We start from the raw sequence: 25,251 nt of genomic DNA, 5'->3' as shown, positions 1-25,251 counted from the left end.
GTTTTGACTCGGAAACCGAAACAAACATGACATAAAAGTCAATACAACGGCACCGCTGGGCTCTCATTTTACAAAGTAACTTTTCCCCCACACACACTCCAGCAGGATGACAGCTGAGATGTTGCATTCTCGGATAGCAGTTTTTAGCTTCGCTAATTACCCGCCCGGTGCGATGATGAAGGACCCTGGAAAATGGAAATAAGCACATGACAATCATCCCTATAGAAGTGTCACAAACATTCTGCAGTGGGGAACTTCAAAATACATCGAAGGTAGTATTTTATAGCTTCTACTAAAAATCCTTAATCTCTTAAAGAGATGACAACCTGATTTGGTTGATGTGTGGGCATCATTCACCATCAGAAATGGTAACCCAAAATGAAAATTTACAACACAGTTTAATAATGGGCATGAACCAGACTGACCAGTGTGAATATAGACTTGTATCCAGATACACGTTTGACCTATGTACATCATTACAAATACCAAACCTTCGCCCATTCTTAGTATTGTGGGTTGAAGACAGTACAACAGAGAGTTCATAAAGACAGGGCACAATTCTCTACACAGCCATCACTTTGAGTAAGTTCTGTCTGTCCCAAGCAGTTCTCTCCTCTGTATAATGATGATACAAGCCTTCAGTTTTGCGGAGAGAGGAAATTATGGGATATTATGATTTTAGTGCCTTCCATTGTTTTTTAATGGCTAGCTCAGCTTAGCAAGGGACACGGAGTGCTGCCACCTTCTTCCAATTCTTGTTGGGAAACAAGACAAAGGCACAAACTATACAAATACTATCAACTACTCCAAGACGCAGAAAAAAAAAAGATTTCTCTAAATCCACCCAAGTTATACAACTACAGTGACCTTGCAGTTCTGCTATAATACACCTGGAAGACATGGGACAGTGGTGCTTTATGTATCTCATAGAGTCTGAGAATCATCTTACAAGGAGACAGGGACATAAAACAACGGGTATTTTAATGGACTGCATTTGGCTAATTTAAAGGTCTGAATAACTGATTTAAAATCATAATCTTCATACATACTGGTAACTATTAAACTTGTATGGAAATATTATATATAAAACACATGAGGATTGCTTATCATGTCCAGATTTATTTTATAATCACTGCATAACTTTGATTTAAATCTCATGCTACAGGGATACATTTTTTTTTTTTTTTTTGGTTTTTTTTTTTCGAGACAGGGTTTCTCTGTGTAGCTTTGCGCCTTTCCTGGAACTCACTTGGTAGCCCAGGCTGGCCTCGAACTCACAGAGATCCGCCGGCCTCTGCCTCCTGAGTACTGGGATTAAAGGCGTGCGCCACCACCGCCCGGCGATACATTTTTTATTTGCAAAATAAAATGTACAATTTAGAGAACTGCCCATTTCTGCATCTAATTCTGCTGTTATTTCTTAACAAGAAGAGGATGGAGCCGATGTTTTCTTGGGCATCATGGCCACCTCTTCTCTACTTCTATTAAACTGATGGTTATTTTTTACATTCAAAAATTTATCTAAAAGATGCACGAGTTACATATGTGCATTTTAAATAATCTGCATTTTCAAAGTGTCGTTATTCTTATGTTGCAAGATTAATAGAAAGCATCCTACCCATCCATTCTGGAAACTCTCTGTAACTGATGATTTTCTATTCCTTCTCTTCACACTCACAGTACCACTGGCTTGAGCAGTGTGATTGACAACTCCCTTTGTTTTATTTTTTTTTCTCCTTCATATAGTTCTGCCATCAGTATGGGGTTTCAACTTGCTGGCTTTAAGTGTGATGTGAATTGAAACATGCATGTTGCTTCTATGGCATCCCCCTTCAACAGTGTTTGCAGATGCTGACACACGTATCTGCCCGCATCTTTCCTCCAGTGTGCAGTTCTCACTCCATCTTACTCTTGTCCCTTCCATTCTGCTATAGGTGAGTCTGTGAGATGTTCCAGCTGTAGTGAGATTTGAATAGTGCTGGGAAGACACGTACGAATTTTTGCCCATTTCCATCTAGAGAAGTCAAATTGACGTATTCGAAGGGAAACAAATTTACGAGTGGTTAGATAATATTAAACTGTTGTCCAAGATGATTACATCAATTCATTCTCTATTCAGCATCAGATTTAAGTCCCCTTGTCCTCCATCCTTGCGAAGTCAAAATAATGAGCTTATTCATTGAAAATAAAAAGGAACAATCCAATCTATGGGCAATTAGTCATCAAGAGGATATTTTGATTCTAAGGAGATGGTTCAGTGAGTAAGTGTTCTTGTGTGAGCGTTAGGACCTGGATTCAGATTTGCAACACCCACATAAAAAGCAGGGTGTGGCCATGCACATGCCTGTAACTCTAGTGCTTTGGGGAGCAGCATGTGGAGACAGGCAACTCCTGAGGCTTGCTGGCTGCTAGTCTCAGGTGAGCTACCTATCTGAAGGTAATAAGTAGAGAGTAACCCTGCAGGACACCGAGATGTCTCCCTCTGGCGCTCCTCAGTTAACACTCATGTTTTTGGTCAGGCTTGAAAATCAGCATCAAAATGCACTGACTGGATTTTGCCCAGAACCATCCATCTTTGAGAATGTCCACAGTCTCTCAAATCTTACAGTGCAAGTGCAGAGGTAAATTAAAGCAAACAGAAGGCAAGCTGAGAGCTGATGAGTGCTTTCCTGCCTGAAAGCTCATCTGGGTTTTGGGGAAAAGGAATCTGACAATACTTGCCCAGGAGGGTAGAAAGCAGGGCAGTCTGAGGGGACAGAAACCAGCAGTGAGGGGCAAGCTTGGGCCAAAGGCTTTACAGAGGTCTCTGTGGCTAGGCAGCCAGGGAAAGTGAATAGTTCAGGACCAGCTAGCTGAAATAGTCTGTTAGCCTCTGAGGGACAGACAGGAGTGGTTCCAAGCTATCGGCTTCCTGGCTTTTGGATGAGTAAGGCAGAAGGAAGCAGCCTACTGGGGTGAGTGTTCTGCAGATAACTTATATATCCAAACACCTGCTGGACCAGGCTTTCTCTAGACAAAATAGTGCTTTCCTCCTCTTTTTTAAAACACTGAACAGAAGCAACAGTGAGAGCCTGGGATACCTTAATGTAGGAATGCTAACCCTTGGCCTGGTAGGCTTTTCATTCCGTTTAAATTTTTCATTGGTGGATAATACAATGTAAAGATCTGCTATATAATGTAATAGTCATGACAGGGTAGCTAATATTTTCATTTTTTTAAACATCAATCACTTCTTTGTATTGGAAATCTTCGAGGGCCCCTCCTCAAACTCTCTCAGAATAATACATTTGACTATTGAGTGTTCTCCATATACTTGTTGGTCATTTGTGTAAACTATACTCATCTACTGGGCTGCAGTATAGGATTTCCTCATCCAATGCAACTGTCTTTCTGTCTGTGTGATCCAACAGTCCTGGGTCCTGCTCCCATGCCCCTACATCCTCTGGAGGCCACTATTCTGCTTCTTCCTCCTTTCAGAGCCTTTTTTTAGCTTCCACATAGGAAGTACTTGTCACTCAGTGCCTGCTTATTGCATTTAACATAATACCCTCCCATGAGTCCATGCTGCTGCCAGTGGCAGGTGCTCATTGGTTCATTGCAGCTCCTCATCTTTTGCAGACATTTACACTGTCTTCTTTATCTATTCATTGTCAGTGGACATTGCTGGGCTGCCAACTTGAACTGCAGTAAATATTTCACTGCAGTTGCCTCTCCTACACTCCCTTAACTCTCATGGCATATATGACCAATGGTGAGAAAGTTGGTGATCCTGGGCCTACCTCGGTGCAGAGCTTCCTTGTTCTCCTTCATAATACCTACACTTGTTTATAACATCCCAACATTTCTTGGTATCCTCACTTAAAAGTTTTTAAACCATTGTTTATTATCATCATCATAATTACCAACCACCTTCCCTAGCCACTCAACTTTGTATTTTTTTAAAATTCATCATGAACAATGTGCTGCCCAAATATTTTCAGATACATGACATTGCCCTAGAGCATGGTTAGCACATCAGGAGCTCAATTTTTAGGCGGTTTCTTCCTCTCCCACCAGATAACGATTTGTCACCTGTCCCATGGCTAAGGGTGGGGTTTCATACTCAATTCCCATCTCTGGGCTGGGATTTGGTCGAACTTGGTTTTGCACAGGTGTTGTGCATGTTATTGCAAGCTCTGTGAGTTCCTATGTGCAGCTGCCCTGATGTGTCCCCAGAATACTGCTCCCTTGTAGTCATCCAGCATCTCCAGCTCTAAAATCTCTTTCTTCTCCTTCTTCTGCAATGATCCCTGAGCCTATGGAGGAGGGTGTGTGATAGAGATGTGTCCCATTTAGGGATGAGCATTCTTTATTATCTTAGTATCTGCACGATGGCCAGCCATCGGTCTCTGTGTTAATCACCATCCGTGACAAACAGTGATTTCTCAGATGAGGGTGGAGAGAAGTGTTAGTTCCTTGTTGGTCTCACTTGTGATTGCCTGATAGTTAGTAATAGATGAGTATTTTCATTGTGCGATCTGATCATTTATTTTCTGAAAAAAACTTTTCAAGATATTAAAGCATCTTCATAAACAGAAGATTGTATGTATACCATTTTACACACACACACACACACACACACACACACACACACACATATATGTAATGCACTACATATTTTTAAGTGGCAATACAGTGGTACAGATAAAAATACAAAAATCCTCAAAGACAATGGCAGTTGTTTTCCGTGCCAAAAAACAGAAAAAAACCCTTGAGACTTAAGAGATATTTTCTCACATAAAAACAATTGTTATAAATATACAACATTGAGTCAAATTCATAATGAGTTCTGGCAATAAATAAATGGAATGATTTTAGGAGTAACCCTGTGACTGGTGGAGAATAGTACACATTTAGAGGACAGATCCTCAGTACACAGATTAATGGCATCCCTTCAGGAAGCAATGTAAAGTAGTAAAGGGAGGTTGCTTTAATTCCTCCTGTGGTGGCCAGACCCCACTGAAAAATACACAACTTTATCACTCGTCCAAAACAGAAAAAACCGAAAAGCCTTGGTTACTCTATAACTAATCCTTCCTAGCCAGTTGTCTTGACCATAAGAATAGAGAAAAACATGAGTTTGATCTCCACCTGTCTTCTACTTCAGGTGGATGGAGAGATGGTCCCAAATACAAATTGTCTTTTTGCCCAAATTGGGCAAATGCAATAAGAATACAGGATTTGTTAGGCCATTTCTAAAGAAATCAAAACAGAACTATTAAACTGAAAAATCTAAGCTGACAGTTCTACTTTGTGAAATATATCTTGGGATATTTGTATCACCAAGGAACTAAGGGATCATATGCAGAGATGAAGAAGAAAAATGTCTAGAATCTTCTTCCATTGTTATTAACTTCTTATTCCCTTAATAATAGTGTGTCTGTGAGAGAAAGACAAAACATTTCTCCGTGTTTAGGTGGTGTGTGTGTGTGTGTGTGTGTGCGTTGTGATTATGAAGGTTGCGGTGGGTACAAATGGACAGAGGATAAAGGACAGCATCAGATGTCTGGGTCTCTCTCTGAATCTGGAGCCACTGTCTCCAATCACAACGCTGGGGTTACTGATAAGTGCATGTCCAGGCTCAGCGTTTTTCATGTGGGTGGTTTCATGCGGGTGATTTCAGTCCCTCATGTTTGCTTAACAAGTCCTTGACTCATGGAGCAGCCCCCACCCTGTTCAGACATTCTGAATAATATTTTTAAATGACTAATGATAAACATTGTACACGTAATAAAATAAGTTCTCATCAGATACTTCGGATTGCTGAGTGGTGGCCACTTCCCGACAGAGAACTTAGAACTGTTGTTGTCTTGAGGTTTCCACACAGATTTATTCTGTGAATATAGAACTGCAGTTGTATGGGTGACAAGGGAAGTGAAGGGCTGTGATTAACCCCAGGGTCACATCTTTGTCCTTCTACAGGTACAGGTGTGTTTCTCACCGAGTAGCCCATTTGGTGGCTACGGGCCACCAGAAAGCTATCTCGGTGTCAGAAAGGGGACAGTACACCCTTTTGTTCGTACTTGTCCCAGATATTTTCCGATTGCCCACTGTTTCCTGGGCTCTAGGTTTGCTGCGATGACTCTTTTCGATCTCCCACTTGACATGAGAGAGTCAAAGTAAGATGCACCTCCCGTTAATTAGAAAGATACACACTCGGAGTGATGGTTGCTAAATAATTTGGTCTGATAATACTGCACGTGAAGAAGGCCTGTTTCATCTGATCTCAAGCACACAACTATAGTTTGCACCTGACGCTATCCTTTAAAAATCATAACACAATCTGACTAAAATTTTACTGAAGGCGATACAGTTCCTGTGTGTGTGTGTGTGTGTGTGTGTGTGTGTGTGTGTGTGCATGCATGCACGTGCGCACATGCCCGCACGTGTATGTATATCCATAACCCCACTGGTGTAGATATAATGCTTTTGTTTTGGCAGTAATTAAATTTTTATGATCAAAGTCAGATATGAGATTATTTACAATGTTAACAAGGTCGATGTCCTGCTTAAAAATGTGTTGGAAACCAAGTTTATACTATTACAACATTCACAAAGCAGAGGAGGTATGTTTTTGAAATTTCAGACACTTAGGAAACTCTTGTACTGTGAGGGAACCCAGAGTTTTTGCCTCTGGGTTTACTTAAGCAGTATAGACAGACATTCTCAACTCAGTGTGTTCATCATGGAAAGAGGGGGAAAGCCGGGCAGGGCTTACCCAGAATAAATGTGAGTCCTGTTTAAATGCACCATGGACTGCCGCCTTGTTTATAATTGGTGCCAGTTTACAAATAGAGCGAGGTGGAGATGCAGACATTTCAAAGGCTTCTGATTTAGGCCTTGCCTGTCTTCGGTGTCATTGTAGAGTTTAGATTCTGACCTCGGCCTCTCCCTTCTGCAGGTCGGCCTCGGATCTGTGGTAAGGCAGGTCTCATAGAAACCCTAGAGCACCGAGCAGATAACTGAAGCGGGCCAGCAGCAAAATTAACCCCCAAAGCCATTCATTATGTGTTTTCAATATCCTCTAAAAGGGTTTCCCACCCCTAACTGCATATTTATACATATTTACTTACTAATCAATAAAGGAAAATGGCTGCATTATTTTGATTAAAATATCAGACCTACGTGTTACTATAAAATCACATTTAAGAAGCCAGAAAAAGAGGAGATAGCAGTCCGTGTAACCCTCCAGCCTTTGATATATGGTATTTCCAGGCTGCGAGGAGAGCAGACACATTAAGAAAATAGTGCTAATGATATTAAAGTACTTTACAAGGCTTGTTACTAGGAGCTGACAAACCTGTCAAGTGTATAATGTAAGAGGCTATCGTAACGTCCTCAGAAAACCATACCTCTACCCCATTTCAGTGCAATCTCCTAATAATGGAGTTGCTATAAATTCTAGCCAGCAATGGGACGGAGCCGTGGCTTCTCACCCCAATGTGAGGACATGATAAATATAAAAGAAAATGGCTGTCAGTTTTGGCGCCCGAACCTTATTACAAAGTCTTAATCTTACTGGCCTCAGCACCTTTTATCACCGCCTTGTTATGCGCTGATGGCTTTTTTATTTGCTGGGAGATGGAGGATGTGTCATTTGATGTCCTTTTATGTAGCCACTGGTCTGTCCTCTCATGGAAGAAAAAAAACACATTTTATATGTTTATTACAGTAACCGATTAAATACAAGCCCCACACTATTGGCTTAGGTACTGAGGATTGAGGATTTAACAGAGTCTGGATTTAAATATGTCATTATGAGTATTTATGTGAATAGAACTCAAATAGGAAATTAATCCTTCTCAGCGCTTGAGCTGGCACCTCTGCAATGTTAGTGATTGTTTATTCTTGCTGTTATTTGTTATTGGGATTGGTCATTCCTGGTTCCAAGGTCAGCCGGAAGTCCTGGCTTTCCCTTTGCTCCTTGCTACAGACACCCAGCTTGGAGGAAGGAGACCAAGTAAACAGGCTCGTGAGAACTCGGCTCGGGTTCAGTCGGCTTGATCCTTGAGATGAATTGCCGTTATCTAAATATTAGTCTGAATATCTCACAGCTCACTTCCCATCTTCTTCATTTATGGACAGTGAGACTTTGAACCTCACTGAGAACACGGAACATGCTGGACCATTTATCCTGGAGGTCCTGCAAAGTGGAAGCTCGGGGTTTTTAAGGGAACCTGACACTGATGGGCCAGTTTCAAGCTGTAGCCAGAGTCTCCATGAGCAGATCTTATCTTCAGTTTGTGTTCATGAAAGGAGGTGGCTCCACACACAGAGAACTTGGTCACATATGTTTTGCCTGGCAGATTAAAACCAGACTCTAGAACTAGTGTGTGTGTGTGTGTGTGTGTGTGTGTGTGTGTGTGTGTGTGTGCTTGTTCTTGTGTATGAGCATATATGTGCATGCAAGTATGTATGTATGTATGCATGTATGATTGTGTAGGATAGAGGTAAACATATGGTGTCTTCCTCAGTAACTCTCCACCTTATTCTCGAAGTAGTGTGTTTCTCACTGAACCTGGAGCTCATTGATTGGGCTAGGCTGGCCAGCTAGTGAGCTCCAGGTATTCACTTTTGGTTTCTGCCACGCTAGTACTGGGATTACAGACACATACATACTGCCATGCCCAGGTTTTAACACAGTTCCTAGGGATCTGAACTTGAGTCCTCATGTTTGGCAAGCAACCGTGTCCATGGCTCTGAAATCACCTCCCTGTGGTGAGGGTGGACAGTGTACTTGTTCAGCATCCTTTTCCCAGACGCAAATGTAAAGACACAGTCTCATTCAAGGCTTTACCATTAAAGTCAAAGGCTAGAGGACACTGTGATTTGCTTATCTAGATGTTGTAGGACATGTTCAAGTTGGTCTCTCCACTCTAGATCTGAGTGGTCCATCCCTGAGAAAGCGGGTCTGTGAGACTGGTTGAATTACGTTAAAGTAAAAGTTGACTTTCACCACAGTGATTTCCCTCTCTCCAGCTGTATCTGACCAAATAACTAACTAGACTACATTTTTGACATAAGGACATTTTACTAAAGGAGAGGAATTAGCTAACAAACTGGGAACTGTAGAGGCACAAGGCCCATTTCTTCTTTTTTTCTTCTTACATTCACATTGTGTGTGTTTGATGACCGTGTGTGTGTGCGCACAATTTTGCATGTATCAAGGCATGCTTGTCTGTGCATGTAGAGGCCCAAAGTTGATGTCAGGAATCACTCTTGGTCATTCTTGACTTTATTCATTGAGGTAGAGTTTCTCTGATAAACCCAGAGCTTGGTTATATGGCTAATCTTACTAGCCAGCTTGCTGACGGGATCCCATATCTCCTGCTTTCTGAGGCCGTAATTGTAGTCAGGCCACTATGTCTACCTGAAATGTATGGGTTCTGGGAATACAGCCTCCTGTCCTCATACTTGAATGGCAAGTGCTCTAAACACGGAACCATCTCTCTTGCCCCACATCTCTCCTTTCTTATTTCAGAATGTTGCCTGAATGAGATAGTAATCCTCTTAGTTCTTGGCTATGGGAAAATATAAACACCCCTTATGAGTTTTTCTTAGAAAATGAAAGAACTAAATACTTCCCTGAATGCACCTGGATATGTGAGTTAAAATTCTCCATCATTTTCTTTGTTCTTTGTACCTTGAGTTTTCTCTCCAATTCTCTTAGTTGAGTGTTTATGCTTAAAATATAGCTATGGCGTGAGTGGGCCCAGACAGGCGCTCCTGTGACTGTCCTTGTAATAAAGCCTCTGTGATGTGCCACCACAACAGGAAACAGCTGATGAAAACCCTAACACTTCGGGAAAGGCAAATTGCATGTCTGGAAATTTAAATAAAAAGAAAATAGCCGTCCCTGTATAAAGGTTGGCTGTCCCCTTCACAATCCTCCTCGTACTTACCCTCTTCTCTCTAAGTCCAAAAAGCATCTACCAGAGGCAGCTAAGCATGCATGTGAGGGACACCACAAAGCAGTGAGTAGAAGCCATCCTGAGAAGCTGAGCCTGCCTGCACACACACACATACACACACACACACACACACACACACACATACACACACACACACTCTCACACACACACACACATACACACACACACACACACACACACACACACACACACACACACACACCAAGCCAGCTGACTGGCTTCTAATGAATAGCATCTCCCTGACAGTCACTATACATTCCTCACCCTGCACCAGCAATCCCAGCAATGCCATGGATTCATTCTCCAATCTCTGCATGTCACGATACATTCTACCAGACATTTACATTTGTGTTCATTTTGTTAAGTTTTGCCTGTGTGTTTATGCTGTGTGGTGTGTGTGTGTGTGTGTGTGTGTGTGTGTGTGTGTGTGTGTGACTGTGGGCGCACATGTGTGACATCACCCATGTGGAGGTCAGAGGACAACCTCAGGTTTCTGTCCTCACCCTCCATCTGCTTAGGGATTCATCACCGTTGCCTGTGCCAGGCTAGTTGGCCCAGGATCCTCCAGACATTCTCCTCTCTCCACCTCCCATCTTCCCACAGAAGCACTGGGATAGCAGACGGGTGCTATCTCGCTTGGCTTTGCATGGACTCTGAGGATCTAAACTCCAGGCTTCCCACCTGTGCACCAGAGCTTTTAAGCACGGTTGAATATCTACAGCCCTTGCATTCTCACCATCACCCCTACAATAGCTGTAGCAAACGTGATATAGTCCCTTACTACATAAAGGAGCAGAGGTAAGGGTTCCCTCGTGATATACAAGATGCCCATCTAAATTTGAATATCAGAAAAGAAGACATTTTAAGAAGTCTATTCTAAATGTTGCATAAGACATTTTTTATCATGAAAACCATTTGTTTTTTATGCTTCACATGTTTTCCTGGATATTGAATAGTTTAAAAAAAATGTGTGTGTGTGTGTGTGTGTGTGTGTGTGTGTGTGTGTGTGTGTCTCCTTTGTGGAGACAAGTTCACAACTCACGGACGTTCTTCTCTCCTTCTACCAGGTGGGTCCTGGGGGCTAAACTCAGGTCATTGGCTTGAAGGTAAAGCCCTGTAGTCACTGAGCTATCTTACCAGCTTGATACTTTAGATTTTTATTTTCTAAACCTGGAAACCCTAATTGAGGGTAAAGGAAATATTTACCAATTAGTACAAGCAAGAAGGAGCAGAATTGCTAGCAGACACTGTCAGAGCTGCTAATACTAAGTCCGTATGCATTATCTCTTTCAATTCTGACAATGGGTGATAACTCTTCACATTTCCTAGAGGAGAAAACTGAGGTGCCCGGGAAGCAAGTAACTTGCTCAAGCTAACACTACTGCAGAACAGGGGTGCAGTCATGTCCAGATTTTATGGTATATACTACCATGTGACCTGGGTTTCTGGCTCTGTGTTGTGGAGTCCCCATCAACCTTAGGATTTTGGTAACTGGTTCGAAGTTCTAAGTTGGAGTCTGTCGGAGTCCAGCTCCAACCTGTCGAAGGGTTCTTGGAGGAGGAGAGAGGAATGAAGAAATGATAGAAAGATAGAAGGAGACAATAAGAAAGACAGAGACACAGGATAGCTTTGGGAGGGCCCTGGGTCAATACCCAGTCGCCTCGAGGTTTATGCCAAAGGGCTTTTTGTGCAATGCCAAGGGACAAGGCAAAAGACCTCCCTCTATCAAGACCACTGCACAATGTACAGCCAAGTGTAGACCCTCCAAAACACCTGGTAAACACACCTGTGGCCAAATCATCCCATTATGCAGCCCTGCTGGGTAAAGCAAGCTCAGATTCTCTGACCTTGAGTAATTTGGGCCCCCACACTAACTCACACTTTGCAGGCTGCACACTCGAGGAACACCCTCTGCATGTGCCCAGGGTACACTAGAGTGTCTGTTCTCACCAGAACTACTTACTGGAGATGGTACTGTTAAGGGCATCTTCATAAGCGGCCATGGCCCTTTTTTGGGAAAGTCTACATCATGAAGCAAAGCCTACTACTCACCACATGAGAACTCAGATGCAGATTAAGGACTCCCTAAGGAATTCCTCAAGGTCCTGTGGGAGACAAGGTGTGGCAAGACTGACCCAACAGCAGAGTTCACAATAAAATTTAAAAAAATGCCTAGAGTTATGTCCAAAATCAAATTGCTATTATATATACAATTTCCCAAATGGAGAAGAAGGTGAGATGGGAAATGAGCAGGCAGGGATGGGAGCAGCCTTTACATCTGTTCCACATCTGCATCTTAAGGTAGGTCTTGAACTGCTTTTCCCTCCTAAGTCCTAGGTCTTGTTGTCATGTAAACTGCTCACAGGACACACCTCGGCTCCTGCACACCCACGTCACATGGACACTTGGTTCCCACAGCTACGTAGCTTTCCCTTTACTTGTTTATCAACACAGCCTGGAGTAGCTGACGCATCAGTTTCTGAACCCTAGGTTTGCAGGCTCCACCAGGTACCTCTCAACTTACTCAAGGAACTGAGAGTGCATTTTCTTGCTCTTCAACTTGTGTTGAAGATGCTACCATCTTAATGGCCCTTCTTTTCTCCATCATGCTTGGATGACACTTGGGAAACGGTTTCCTCCAGAAAAGAGACTTTCCGTGTAACCGATCACCACTGCTGCATGGCACTGTAAGTCAGGAGGGAAATTAGCATCTCTGGTGGAAATGCCACTGCAGCAAAGTCTTAATTACCCTGTTGTGACTACCTTATAATCACATGGCTAGCACCATGGTCACACATTCTCAAGAAGAAAAACAGTGACAGGGATGCTAAGTGGCGTGTTTTATGGCTGTTTATCTGAAGGCGAAGGATGTACCTCTTCTGCTATCACTATATGTATTACAACAGAATGAAAAGTCCTCTCCAAGTTAAGGCCGGCTTAGTTTGCAACAATGAACCATCAGCACAGCAGTCTTAAGAAATTCCACTCCCATCACACCAAGTTTACAAATTCACTGTGAGGCTAGAAGCAGGATACGGGAGGAAATTCCTGGGAGAAGTTAAAGAGCTCTTGATGTCATAAGCAAGGGGGAAAGGATGAGCCAGAAATCAGAAGTCAGAGCAAAAGGACATTGCAGGTTTCTAGTTTTTCCTTTCCCAAGGTTGGGCCCAAAGAAGTCTTCATTTGATGAATTAAGAGTAAGTACAACTGGGAGACTGTGGTTAAGCTCAGTCTTTGGTCCTCAACCCCAATCTTGGAGGCCGCTACATCGCAGGGGACTTGGAATGGCGGGCGAGTTAGAAAGAAACCACTAGTGACTTTACTCCAGTCTTTTCCATTTAAACCTAGCATGGATCCACACTTAGAGAAATGCATGCATTTACCTAAGAGCTCTGTGCACACAGTAACTCAGTGAGGGACAGCTAGCCTCCCAAAGCATCCATCAGGACCAAGAAACAACAAACACCCAAGTTACTGGGAGCTCACTTCAAACTTAGAGCCAAAGAACAGTAAAAGTAACGTGGATTTCTCTGCACTGTGAGAAATGACTGCACTAATGAGAGGGCTCCAGTGCTCCCTGACCACACTAATGAGAGGGCTGCAGTGCTCCCTGACCGCACTAATGAGAGTGCTCCAGTGCTCCCTGACCGCACTAATGAGAGGGCTCCAGTGCTCCCTGACCGCACTAATGAGAGGGCTCCAGTGCTCCCTGACCGCACTAATGAGAGGGCTCCAGTGCTCCCTGACCACACTAATGAGAGGGCTCCAGTGCTCCCTGACCGCACTAATGAGAGAGCTCCAGTGCTCCCTGACTGCACTAATGAGAGGGCTCCAGTGCTCCCTGACCGCACTAGTGAGAGGGCTCCAGTGCTCCCTGACCGCACTTATGAAAGAGCTCCAGTGCTCCCTGACCGCACTAATGAAAGAGCTCCAGTGCTCCCTGACCGCACTAATGAGAGGGCTCCAGTGCTCCCTGAAAGTCCCGAGGAAGGCAGTGCACAGATTAGACCATGCACAAGTGACAAGGGAATGGGTTCTCATGATGACAGTCACCTAAGCAGAAAGGAGCCCAAAAGAGAAACAGTCCAAGAGGCTCAAGGTACCATGGGTACTCAGAACTTCAACTCCTCATGGGCCTCTATGACAAAAAAATCTCTGTTGCTGATATGGCAGACTCAAATACAGAAAAAGGAAAAGAAAGGCTAGAGAAATCTCTTAGTTGTTAGAGTGTCTGCCTACCATGCCAAAAAGTAAATAAATAAATAAAAATCCCAGGTTTCATCCTTAGTGTGCCGTAAACCTGATGTGTCAACGCAATTCTGTAATCTCAGTACTCAGGAGGTGGAGGCAGGAGATCCAGAAGTTCTAGGTCATCCTCAACTACATAGTGAGTTTGCAGCCACCCTGAGATAGAAAACAAACAAACAAACAAAAAAAAAAAAACCCTGGCTAAAATAAATGAATAATATAGATAGAAACAAAGATAGATAGACAGACAGAGAGATAGATAGATAGATAGATAGATAGATAGATAGATGATCACAATGAGACACATTTTTTTCAAAATGAGACACACCTAAAACACATACTTTCTAAAGCCCTCCAATGAGATAGCTTAAAAGAGTAGATGAAAAAGATGTGAAACTGAAATCACCAGATTACCCTCATGCTTCTGTCCCTTTCTTATCTGTAAAGCAAAGGGAGAAAATGAAACAAATTAATACAAAACTGAAGTATATCGACTCAGCCTCTGACTGTTATGAGTAACTGTCAACTGAACCAAATATGTGTTCCATCCTATGCTGTACATGAAACATTTCAACAAATAAAAATTAACATTGTATCTGAGTACAAAATGAGGAAACACCAGCACCAGCCAGCTGCAGGCTGCACAGCTGGACAGAGAATACTTAGAGACAGGGAAGGAATGAAAAGTTCAAACCAAGTTGATTGATTATGGCTCAGGGTGTCCTTCTGGGCATAGGCTAGTTCTTTAAGAGCTTTGGTGGCTGTGATTGGCTGAGACCTAGCTATATGTTGCAGAAATCAGATTCCTACATTATATCTTGGTTTATTAACATACTATTAGATGACAGTTCATTACACAGGAACCCAAGTAGAGACAACTTCAGCTCAATGGCCTCATGCTTGTTTAATATAACAGATATAGATGTGAATTTAAAAGATGCTGAATTATTTATGAGTCAAGCCTTGACTTAGTCAAGGAGAATGGAAAGGGTTGTTTTGCAAATTACTCATACATCTAGCTTTTAAAAGATGAGCGACATCTGCTTGGAAGTACTGAGGGCTATGCACATTCTACCTTCCTCCGGCCATGCTTAATGGGAGTCTATGGTGTGAGTATTTAGCCCTTGAGTTTCTTTCTTGTTTTTAAGATTCTGTGTGTGTGTGTGTGTGTGTGTGTGTGTGTGTGTGTGTGTGTGTGTGAATTAAACTCATCAACGCAAGTATTACCTGGTGTGTTTGTTGTGAATTAAACTCAGGGCCTCTACAAGAGCAGTATGTGCCCTAACTGCTAAGCCAACTACTCCTCAGTCCCTAGGCCCTGTGTCTAAAAGCTTTGACTATAAATAGCAAAAGATTTAGTCCAAATCTGCAAAGGAGACAGTAGAATAGACATCTCTGCTTGACCCAACCATGGAATGGCTAAGGCTGATTTTATTTCCCTTCATCTCTGCTTTCCTCAGCCCATCATTATAAGCCAGCTCTCTGGAAATGGGTTTTGGACTTCCAAGTCGTCATCTCACATCTCCCCAGTCTTGTTTCTCAACCACTAGCCATTCGAGAAAATTTCCAAGAAAGGCACATTATATCTTACATTTATAACATGTACTATATATTTATAATGATATTGTATATGATGCATAAATATATATAATGACAAAATTAGTAGCTTAATAATGCAAGTGTTTTATCTATTGCTCTGGAGGTGAGAAGTCTGAAATAATAGGTCTCCCTGAGTCACAGTCAAGATGCTAGCCAAGATTTGGGGGAATGCATTTTGTATTTGTGCTTTTCCAACTGCTAGACACAACTTATTTTTACATGTTCATGATGAGGGGCTGGGATATTCACATCATATACACTTGGCTCTCTCCTGTGACTGTCTTCTGTTCCAAAGAATTCTTCTGCCCACATCAAACCTTGTCCAATAATCCAGGGCAACATCTGTACATTAAGGTCAACCAACCAATGGCATAACCTTACCATATAGTTTTCATCAGCCACATAGCGATATAGTCTAATGTTTGATTCAGTTGTGAACATCTCTGGGAGACCACCATTCTGCCATCCTGATCCAATCAGTCAGGAGAAGTGAAGTATTGTGATGGACTGAGCTTCAATAATTTCTTGGGGGTAGTGGGGAATTGGCAGTTTGTCTGACCATCAACAATTACTGGAACCACATCATACCAAAAAGAGAGTTTGGGGATCCACAAAATGGAAGTCCTTTTTTTCAAGAAGGAAGGAAGGAGGAGAAACCAGGCAGAGGAAACATTTTGTCCTGTGCAGCTTGATAATTAAGTCAAAATGCAATTTCAGGCCACGTTGGGAAGAATGCAAAAAGAATACTGTACCATAGGTTAAAACAAATTCCTACCTGTCTTGGGGACCTTAACTAGCAGTTTATTTGAACTTCTGATAGGAGTCTGTGGTATACTGTGTCTTTACAGCTATGGCCCCTAAAGAACAAGAATGTATGTTATTATGAGAGAAGGACTTGGAGAAAAGAGGCAGAGAGAAATGGATGCCTTTCACTGGATGTGTGTTGGAAGCAGAATAATTAGGGGAGGGAAGTTACAAGTTCTAAAATGACCAAGAAGAATTATGTGCCTTTGAGAAAGATTCATGAGTTACTGATGTGACCATGACATGTCCCTTTGTGGAATCATCAGGAGAAAAATCACTGAATATAACAATTACCTATCTATATTTATAAAGCAAATTATTTGAACATTGGAGTAACTGAGCATTTGTGCTATAAACAGAAGTAATCATATTATGACAGAGGCACATATTTCAATGGGGGAAAGAGCAATGTACACAAAGAACCAGAACAAATTAAGAACTTCCTGGATGGCATTCTAAAGTGTGGGAAACAATTAGAGATGAAGTTGACATCGGGAGTGGCAACATTCTTGATTGAATATGGAGAGTCAAGATTTATCCTGCCCACCTGACCTATTGTACTTAATCTTTGGTACAGTTTTCAAAATGGCCTCTCATGCATTATTAATTCATTTGTGTCTTAAAGAAATCCCTTGAGCTAAGAAGAACAATCCTGGTGGCCCCTGTTTCAGATTTTTCATTTCCTAGTGCTTTGCTCGTGTGGCTAATGTAACATCTCTATTTTATTCTAATTTTCTTTTCCTTTTATTGTTCCTTCGTCTACATCTATACTTTCTCCCTTCCTTCTCTCTCTCTTCTTTTTTCATGTGTTCTTCTTTGCTAAAGGCGATCCCTTCATCACACAGTGAGCTCCTGGAAGATGGAAATGTGTATTTCCTATTCCTATTATGATTATTGAAAATCAATTACAATGTACGCACTGTAATTAGTGGATGCACAGATCATGCTCATGGCTTGAATGTTCCACACTCACTTAAGAAGAAACAATAAATGATGGGCCCTCATAAACAAGAAAGATTGAACAAATACAGTCTAAATATACTATGGAAAAACCCATGAATGATGACCCCAGAATGAATAGAAATAGACAGAATAAATCAATGATGCCAAAATCACAAAATAGTTTGAATTTTAAAATAATATGAATGGAAAATATTCAAATGCCAGTCTCAGGAAAAAAATCAAGAAAATCCACAAATATCTGGCAAGTCTAAACAAAAATGCTAAAAGAACTTTCAAAATAAAACAGCAAAATTGAGGAAAAAATACAAAAGTAAGAAAAAAATGTATAAATTTGTAGAACCTTTCTTAAATAATTAGGAGAATACTGTATACTTCCTGATGACCAAAACAGAAATCACATGTGAGTACAAAGCATCAGTGTTCTGTGGAAAACAAGAAAACCTGAATGCACTAATAATTATTAAGACAGATAAGACACTGGCACATATCTGTCACAAAAAAAAAAAAATGACTCCAAGCTTAGAGAATTAAGTCTATAGAATTTTTATGTAAGAAATTGTTTTGTAGATCACCTCAAGACATCAAAAGAACCAGACATTTTAGCTCGTTATGTGTTTACTGTGAACTCATCATCAAAAAAGAATAAGACCATATACAGAGCAGCGAGAGGAGAAAGAAATGGGAGGAAGTGGAGAAGAAAAGGAGGCAGGGAGGCAAAGACAAATGCAGGATAAACTCCCTTGATCTCAAACTAAGAAAATGTCACAACAAGGTATCTATACATCTATTATAAATAGATACAACATAAGCTAACACTACCCAGCAGTGAATCAAACAGATCACAAACAAAGTGTGTCCCTAAACTGCCCCCAAGATGTAATACCAAGGAAACTGTCCATATGATCTACTATATTAAACACAAGTTGTCACTGAAGGAAAATCTCTATACTAGTGGCAATAGGCCTGGCCCATGGTCAGGACAAATCTCTCACCTGCCAGTCCTGTAGCCACTCAGCCCAAGAAACACACAGAGGCTTATATCTTATATTATTTACAAACTGCATGGCCTAATGGCTCAGGATTCTAGCTAGCTAGAATTTACATCTTAAATTAACCCATTTCTATAAATCTATACCTTGCCACATGGCTCATGGCTTACCTCTATCTTTATATGTTGCCTCCCATGGCACAGCTGGCAGCATCTCCTGACTCAGACTTCTACTTCCCAGAATTCTCCTCTCTCTTTGTCCCACCTATACTTCCTGCCTGGCTACTGGCCAATCAGTATTTTATTTATTAACCAATCAGAGCAACACATTCTCAGCATGCAGATATCAACAGCACTGTAGGTAATCTTCAAACACTTCAAAGACCTACAGAATATGGCATTTAAAATGTTTTAAAAATTTAGACTTTCTGGACAGTGAGACATGTCTGCTCCTGGAAACACCAATTTACTTCAGAGAGGAGGATGGGCATTGAAAACACTCTACTTGGAGTTTATCTTCTTCTTGGCAAAAATACTCATTTGAGCAAGAAACTGTTCTTGCCTGGACTGCTTGATCAACTGGACATGCAGGACCCATAGTAAGGTGACCACTGAACTTTGCTTGGCAAAATGGTCCTTCAGGTTCCTGCTTCACAGAGGAAACTGCAAGATATTCTATAGGATACAGAGAGAAGTGACTGAGAGACTCTATGCCTGTGGGCTGAAGACAGATGCCCCGCCTTTATAGAGGAACTTTGGATGACTGTCCAGGCTGCCAGCTGTCTCTGTCTACTCTCACAAGACTCCTGAAAGTTGCTTGCATACTTCTCCCATTTCTCAGGTAATATTATATCCTTCTGATGTCTTTGATGTAGTTGAAGACTAGATAGTTATAATTTCCTTAGTTATGATAAAAGATAAGTTAGATATGAAACATTAAATTCATAAATATAGGATAGATATGATATCTTCTTTAATTTTGCCAAATACAAATAGACTAGATATTATAAATAGACTAGTTGTTGTAACTGTAATTCTTGCTTGATAATTGTTTTGTTATATGTAATTTTGCTATGTTAAAGTTAAAACCTTCCTTTTGGAAAAAAAAGGGGGTAAGTGCTGTGGATATCTGTATGCTGGGAATATGTTGCTCTGATTGGTTAATAAATAAAATGCTGATTGGCCAGTAGCCAGGCAGAAAGTATAGGCGGGACAAAGAGAGGAGAATTCTGGGAAGTAGAAGTCTGAGTCAGGAGATGCTGCCAGCTGTGCCATGAGAGGCAACATATAAAGATAGAGGTAAGCCATGAGCCACGTTGGAAAGGTATAGATTTATAGAAATGGGTTAATTTAAGATGCAAGATCTAGCTAGCAAAAAGCCTGAGCCATTAGGCCATACAGTTTATAAATAATATAAGCCTCTGTGTGTTTACTTGGGACTGAGCGGCTATGGGACTGGTGGGTGAGAGAGATTTGTCCTGACTGTGGGCCAGGCAGGACCAGGAAAACTTCAGCTACAGCTAACATTACCCAGCAGTGAATCAAACAGATCACAAACAAAATGTGTCCCTAAACTGCCCCAGGATGTAACATCAAGGAAACTGTCCTTATAATCTACTATATTAAATAAAGTTCGCCACTGAAGGAAGAGCTCTACACTAGTGGCAACAAGAGTAATCATTTTTGGATAGCCATATTGGGCACTGTTTAAGCTTATTAACAGTGTGTGAAATAATCCAGTAGATTAAAGTCTATTAATTCCTTCACTCTCCCAATGAAAAATTGAGACACGAGCATTAAGTGATGCAGTCAAGTGATACAGTCAAGTGATACACGCAGTACCCAGACCCCAAACTATCTCTGAGGCTGTGGACTGTGACACCTGAGTATAAGTGACAGTCATGATTTAAATGACAAGCAATCCAACAACAGCAAAGCAAGAGCTAAGAAAGGAGAATGCCACAATCTTAAGAAATGGATGGTGCACAGCAAACCTCATAACAGACTATTAGGATAATTCCCATTGAAACTCACACACCCACAAAACCCAGACATTTTAGCCCTGAGTTAGAGATGCTGATTAATACATCATCATGTCAAACACGAAAGAGGTAAGTACTGAATCTAAAAATACAGACGAATCACGATTTAGAGAGACCATTGGCAAAACTTTTAAAGAAATTAACAAGAAGAGAATGATGAGAACCATATTGTTCAGTGGGTGATGCTGAGATACAAGGTCCACACTATAAAACAGTGCTCTCTCACTCTCTCTCCCTCTCTTTTTAATATAATTTCTTTATTCTTTGGGAGTTTCACATCATGCATCCCAATTCCACTTAACTTTCGGCTCCCCCATATCCTCCCCTCCCCTCTGCAACAACCCCCCCAAAAAAGAAAATAAAACAAAATAAGCAAGCAAACAAACAAAAAATAACTTAAACAACAAAAAACCCTTTGCTTCCTCTTTCCTATGTCTCCAATACCTCTTCATTCATTCTGGTGGCACTGAGGGCTGCCGCGTGTCATATAGTCTACCCTTTTGTCCAATCAGCTTTATTAGCACATGTTCATTGCAATGAGTCACTGGTCTGGTTCAAGGCCCCTGGTTTCTGGTACACCATCATCACTAAACCCTCACCAGAACTCCTCTGGGATATCCTGTGGCCGCCCGAAGGCTTGGACATCCTGTGAGTATTATTCCACAGGATCATTCCCTTCACAAGCTCTAGCATGTCCTAGATGGGGTAGATGTTAGGGTGGGCCAACCCTAGACCCAGCTATGGGCCTAGATGGTAGCTGAGCTGGTCAGTCTGGACCACTAGGGCCACTGGGACCACCCATCTCAGGCGAGGGGGTGGAGTCCGCTCCCCTGCTTCCATGCACTCAGGGTTGGTTCACCCTTGCCTGTAGTGAGGGGTAGGGCCATCTCTCTGGAGTGCAGGGGCCAGCTCTCTTGTGGCAGTGTCCAGCGAGAGGCAAGGCCATCTTTCCCAGGGTTGGCTAAGGGTGGAGCTGACTCAGCATGGCCCTCCTATTTCATCTCACATGGTTTCAATAGGCCTTCTGAGGTGACATGGTCCACAGACATCAACACAGATGGCAGCTGCAGCTAGGCCATGGACCTAGACATGGCCCTTGGTATCAGCTTGGGCCCAGATGACAACGTGACTCTGGGGGGAAAGCAATGGCCACTTAGGTAGGAATAGTTCTGGCATCCTCATGGCCCCTGACACCACTAAGGCCCCAGGTTGAGCCCCAATACTGGGTTTCTGTGTGACCTTTGGTGGCAATATGGGACTCTGACTTCAGCACAGACCCCAGTCATGGTTGAACCACAGACCCAGACATGGTCCTAGGTAGCAGTGCAGACCGCTCAGACTGGCACAGGCCCCAACAGCAGTATGGCCCTCAGACACCAACATGGCCCTCGATCTTGGATGTCTGCATGGCCTTCAATGGTAACAGGAGCCTCAGTCATTAGCACAGACCTTGGCTGTAGTAAGGCCATGGACCCAGACATGGCCCTCAGCTGCAGCTCTGACCCAGATGTCACCATGACATTGAGTAGCAGTTCAAGCCACTCGGATCTGCATGCATCCTGGCCCTTGGGCACCAACCTGGACAGAGGTGGATGACTGTGGGCATCCTCATGGCCCTCAGTGGCAATAGGAGCCATGTACATCAATCCAGACCCTGGCTGCTATAGGACCACAGATCCAGACATGGCCCTCAGCAGTAGCCTGGGCCCATATGGCCCATGATTCCAGAAGGCAGCCCAGGCCACCCATATCTGTATGACCCGTGGTAAAATAGCATGCTTTCTTAAAACAATCAGAAGGTGTTACAAAACATACTGAAAATGAAGAAGGCCATTCAGAATAATGAAATCACACCATTCCTAAAAATAATATCATTAGAAAGATGGGTGCCTGTAGGAACAAAACTATAAAGATAATTTTTACCAGATACTGATAAAGAATGCCAAATTATGTGGGATATAGAAGAGGTTCACATTAATTGAATATAATTCAACACAAAAAAGATATGTCTGTCTAAAGATATGTGTAAATTAAGAGCAACTTCAACCAACATTGCTGAAAGAATATTGATGGCAATGGCAAGTTGATTCTAAAATGTGAACTGTACACAAATAGAGTCAAGAATTTTAGAAGAAGAAGAAAAGCCACCAAAACTTAATGGAACTTTATTTTACTAGATTGAAACACATATTCCAAATATATGACTCATTGGTAGCTCAGAACTAATAGATAATAGACTACAAGAAGACAAATGCTAGAAACACACCTCTTTGCATATGATAATTTATCCATGCACTTCGGTGGGAAACAGAAAAGCATGTAATGCATTTTTGAATTGGTTGATTAAGTCAAACCGGCACTAGAGAGCACAGACAAACAGGTTAAGCATATCGGACATAATCTTGAAATGAAAGCTGGTGTACTCTTTAATAATGTGCATATGGCTAGACCATAAAGACAGTCGTGCTGAAGGCATGAACACCTCCCAGGGAAGACAGGGAGAAAGAGCAAGGGCCAGTTTGGAAGAATGTAACATATGGCTGCGTTTGCTCATACCCAGAATGTATGAAGAACTGCTCCAAGTCTCTAACAATATATCAGAACCATTTGAAGAGTCAGTATATTAAAATGAAATAAAGGATTTCTATTTTTGCCACTTAATTATATAATTCCTGAGTGTACTCTATTTTTAAATGGTTGAAAGAGTCAGAATAACAAATCTCTAAGTCTCTTCTCATTTTTCTTAATTCCTTCCCCTTGCTTTCCCCTGGATTCCGTGTATTCCCATCCACACAGACTCAGGAAAGGTAAACTCTCCAGTATTGGTGCCCAGCCCTCTGAGTGCCTTTTGGTAAATTTGCATCCCTTTTTTATACCTGTTCTGTTTTGTGTATAAACGTGCAAGTGTGGCTTCCCGTGACTTAACCCTTCACATGTCTTAACTATCTTGTCTACCATGCATTTTAAGGAAAGATTAGCATTCTAGGGTGTAGTCACAGCAATGGCTAAGAATCATTTGCCCATTTGATAGAGTTGAGACAATTCCTGGGTTTCACTTGTGAATAAATCTATCTTGAAAATCTAATACATATCTTCGTGGACTTTGGTCACAGTTGTTTAGAACACAGTTAGCCAGTTTGCATTTGATAACACCAAACTTCTTCTCAACTCTTACCAACTTCACATAGCCATGTATCCTTGACAGCATGAATCAATATTTTACAAATTATTTTAGCTAGAAAAGCAATAATTAATAATGGTTTTCCTCATTGCTTTATTTGGTATCTAGTGTTTCATACATTTATTGTCTATTTTGCTCTGAAGTCCCTGTTCCATTTTTGTCCACTTCTTGTGGGCTTTCTTATCAATTGATTGTCTTGGTATACCAAAATATTAGTGCTAGACCCTAAATCAATAGAAATATTTTCTCACAGTACATTTTCAAGCACAAGGAGGATTTCTTTGGAGGAGGCAGAAAGCATATTTCATGCATAAAAGAATGTGCCTCTTTACAAGACCAGTGCTCTAACCTCTGAGCTATGGAGGGAGGCCTCACCTGAAATGTGTCTCCTTAATCCCGTGGTTAGCTGTGCAGTTTAAATCTAATAAGTTTGGGATACAAAATAAATCTTTCCATATATAAGAAACCTTATCCAAATTGCAGTGTAAATAAGGTCATGCAGGTAATGTGAAGTAGGCTTCAAGACAGAGGTAGAAGAATTTAGAATTTGGCTGAGCATACCACACAAGGTAAGGACAAAACAGTTTGTCACACCCAGAGTATCATCTGTCTGTATCTGTCCTAAAATTTCTTTCACTAAAATTGTGTATATTTAATGGATATATATATATATATTTGTGTGTGTGCATATGTGTGTGTGTGTAAGCATGCGTGAGTGCATGTGTGTGTGTGGGGGGGGAGATGATCTTGTTGCACAGAGCTTGTGGAGGAACAGTGACAGGAGAATTCAAAGTGCTTTTTTTCAAGGAGCATGTTGCCGGCATTGAAAGGGTTAATGGCATCCAGCCAGGAAAACCACCCCAAATTTTCTGCATTTCTCTTACTGCTCAAAGGTGACATATTGAAACTTGTAAGGATAGTATGCACTCACCATGGGTAGTAGTAGCTTGGTCAGCCCAAGAGCTGGTAAAGAAGATGCTTCTCCACTGTGTAGTCCATCCTTTACTTTCCACATGCTTCTGCTGGTGATGGCTAAAAAGAAAAAAGAAAGGAAAAGAAAATCCATCCACTATTGGAGTTTTAATTCAACCAATTCTTTCTTCTCAAAAAAAAAATATTGGAACAAAAATTAATTTAGTCGAATGCTATCCAAATCTCCATCACTTTAAGATTCATATATACACACCTAGCCTCAAAAAGAACAGCTGAAGAGACAAGACTGGTTGACTTGTCTCAGTCCATAATGACACCTTGCATGTTGAAATATATTTTGTGGACCCTCACAGTACTAAGGGGCTGGCCTGCCTTGACCAGCTGCAAGGGCTAGATAAAAGGTCACCATGCTGCCTGGTCCTGTACAAGTGAAGAGGGGGAAGAGAATTCATCAACGAAGTACGAAGTCTTGACTCTGAATCAGGTCTGTGCAGAGAGAGCTCATAGCATAGATTTCCATAT

At 41.7% G+C, this 25,251-nt stretch overlaps 1 long non-coding RNA gene across 1 annotated transcript; it reads right to left on the bottom strand.

The window, feature by feature from the left end:
- Window positions 1-42: 42 nt before the first annotated feature.
- Window positions 43-24,830, bottom strand: LOC131902301 (uncharacterized). The gene is made up of 2 exons (XR_009377055.1): window positions 24,728-24,830; window positions 43-185 (listed from the first exon to the last, which is right to left on the bottom strand). It is a non-coding gene; the product is annotated as an uncharacterized LOC131902301 (long non-coding RNA).
- Window positions 24,831-25,251: the final 421 nt, after the last annotated feature.

Source organism: Peromyscus eremicus, chromosome 1, assembly GCF_949786415.1.
Source record: "Peromyscus eremicus chromosome 1, PerEre_H2_v1, whole genome shotgun sequence".
Classification (NCBI taxonomy): Eukaryota; Metazoa; Chordata; class Mammalia; order Rodentia; family Cricetidae; genus Peromyscus; species Peromyscus eremicus.
Note: the sequence above shows the minus strand (reverse complement) of the source record. Positions and strands in the feature narration are given on the sequence as shown.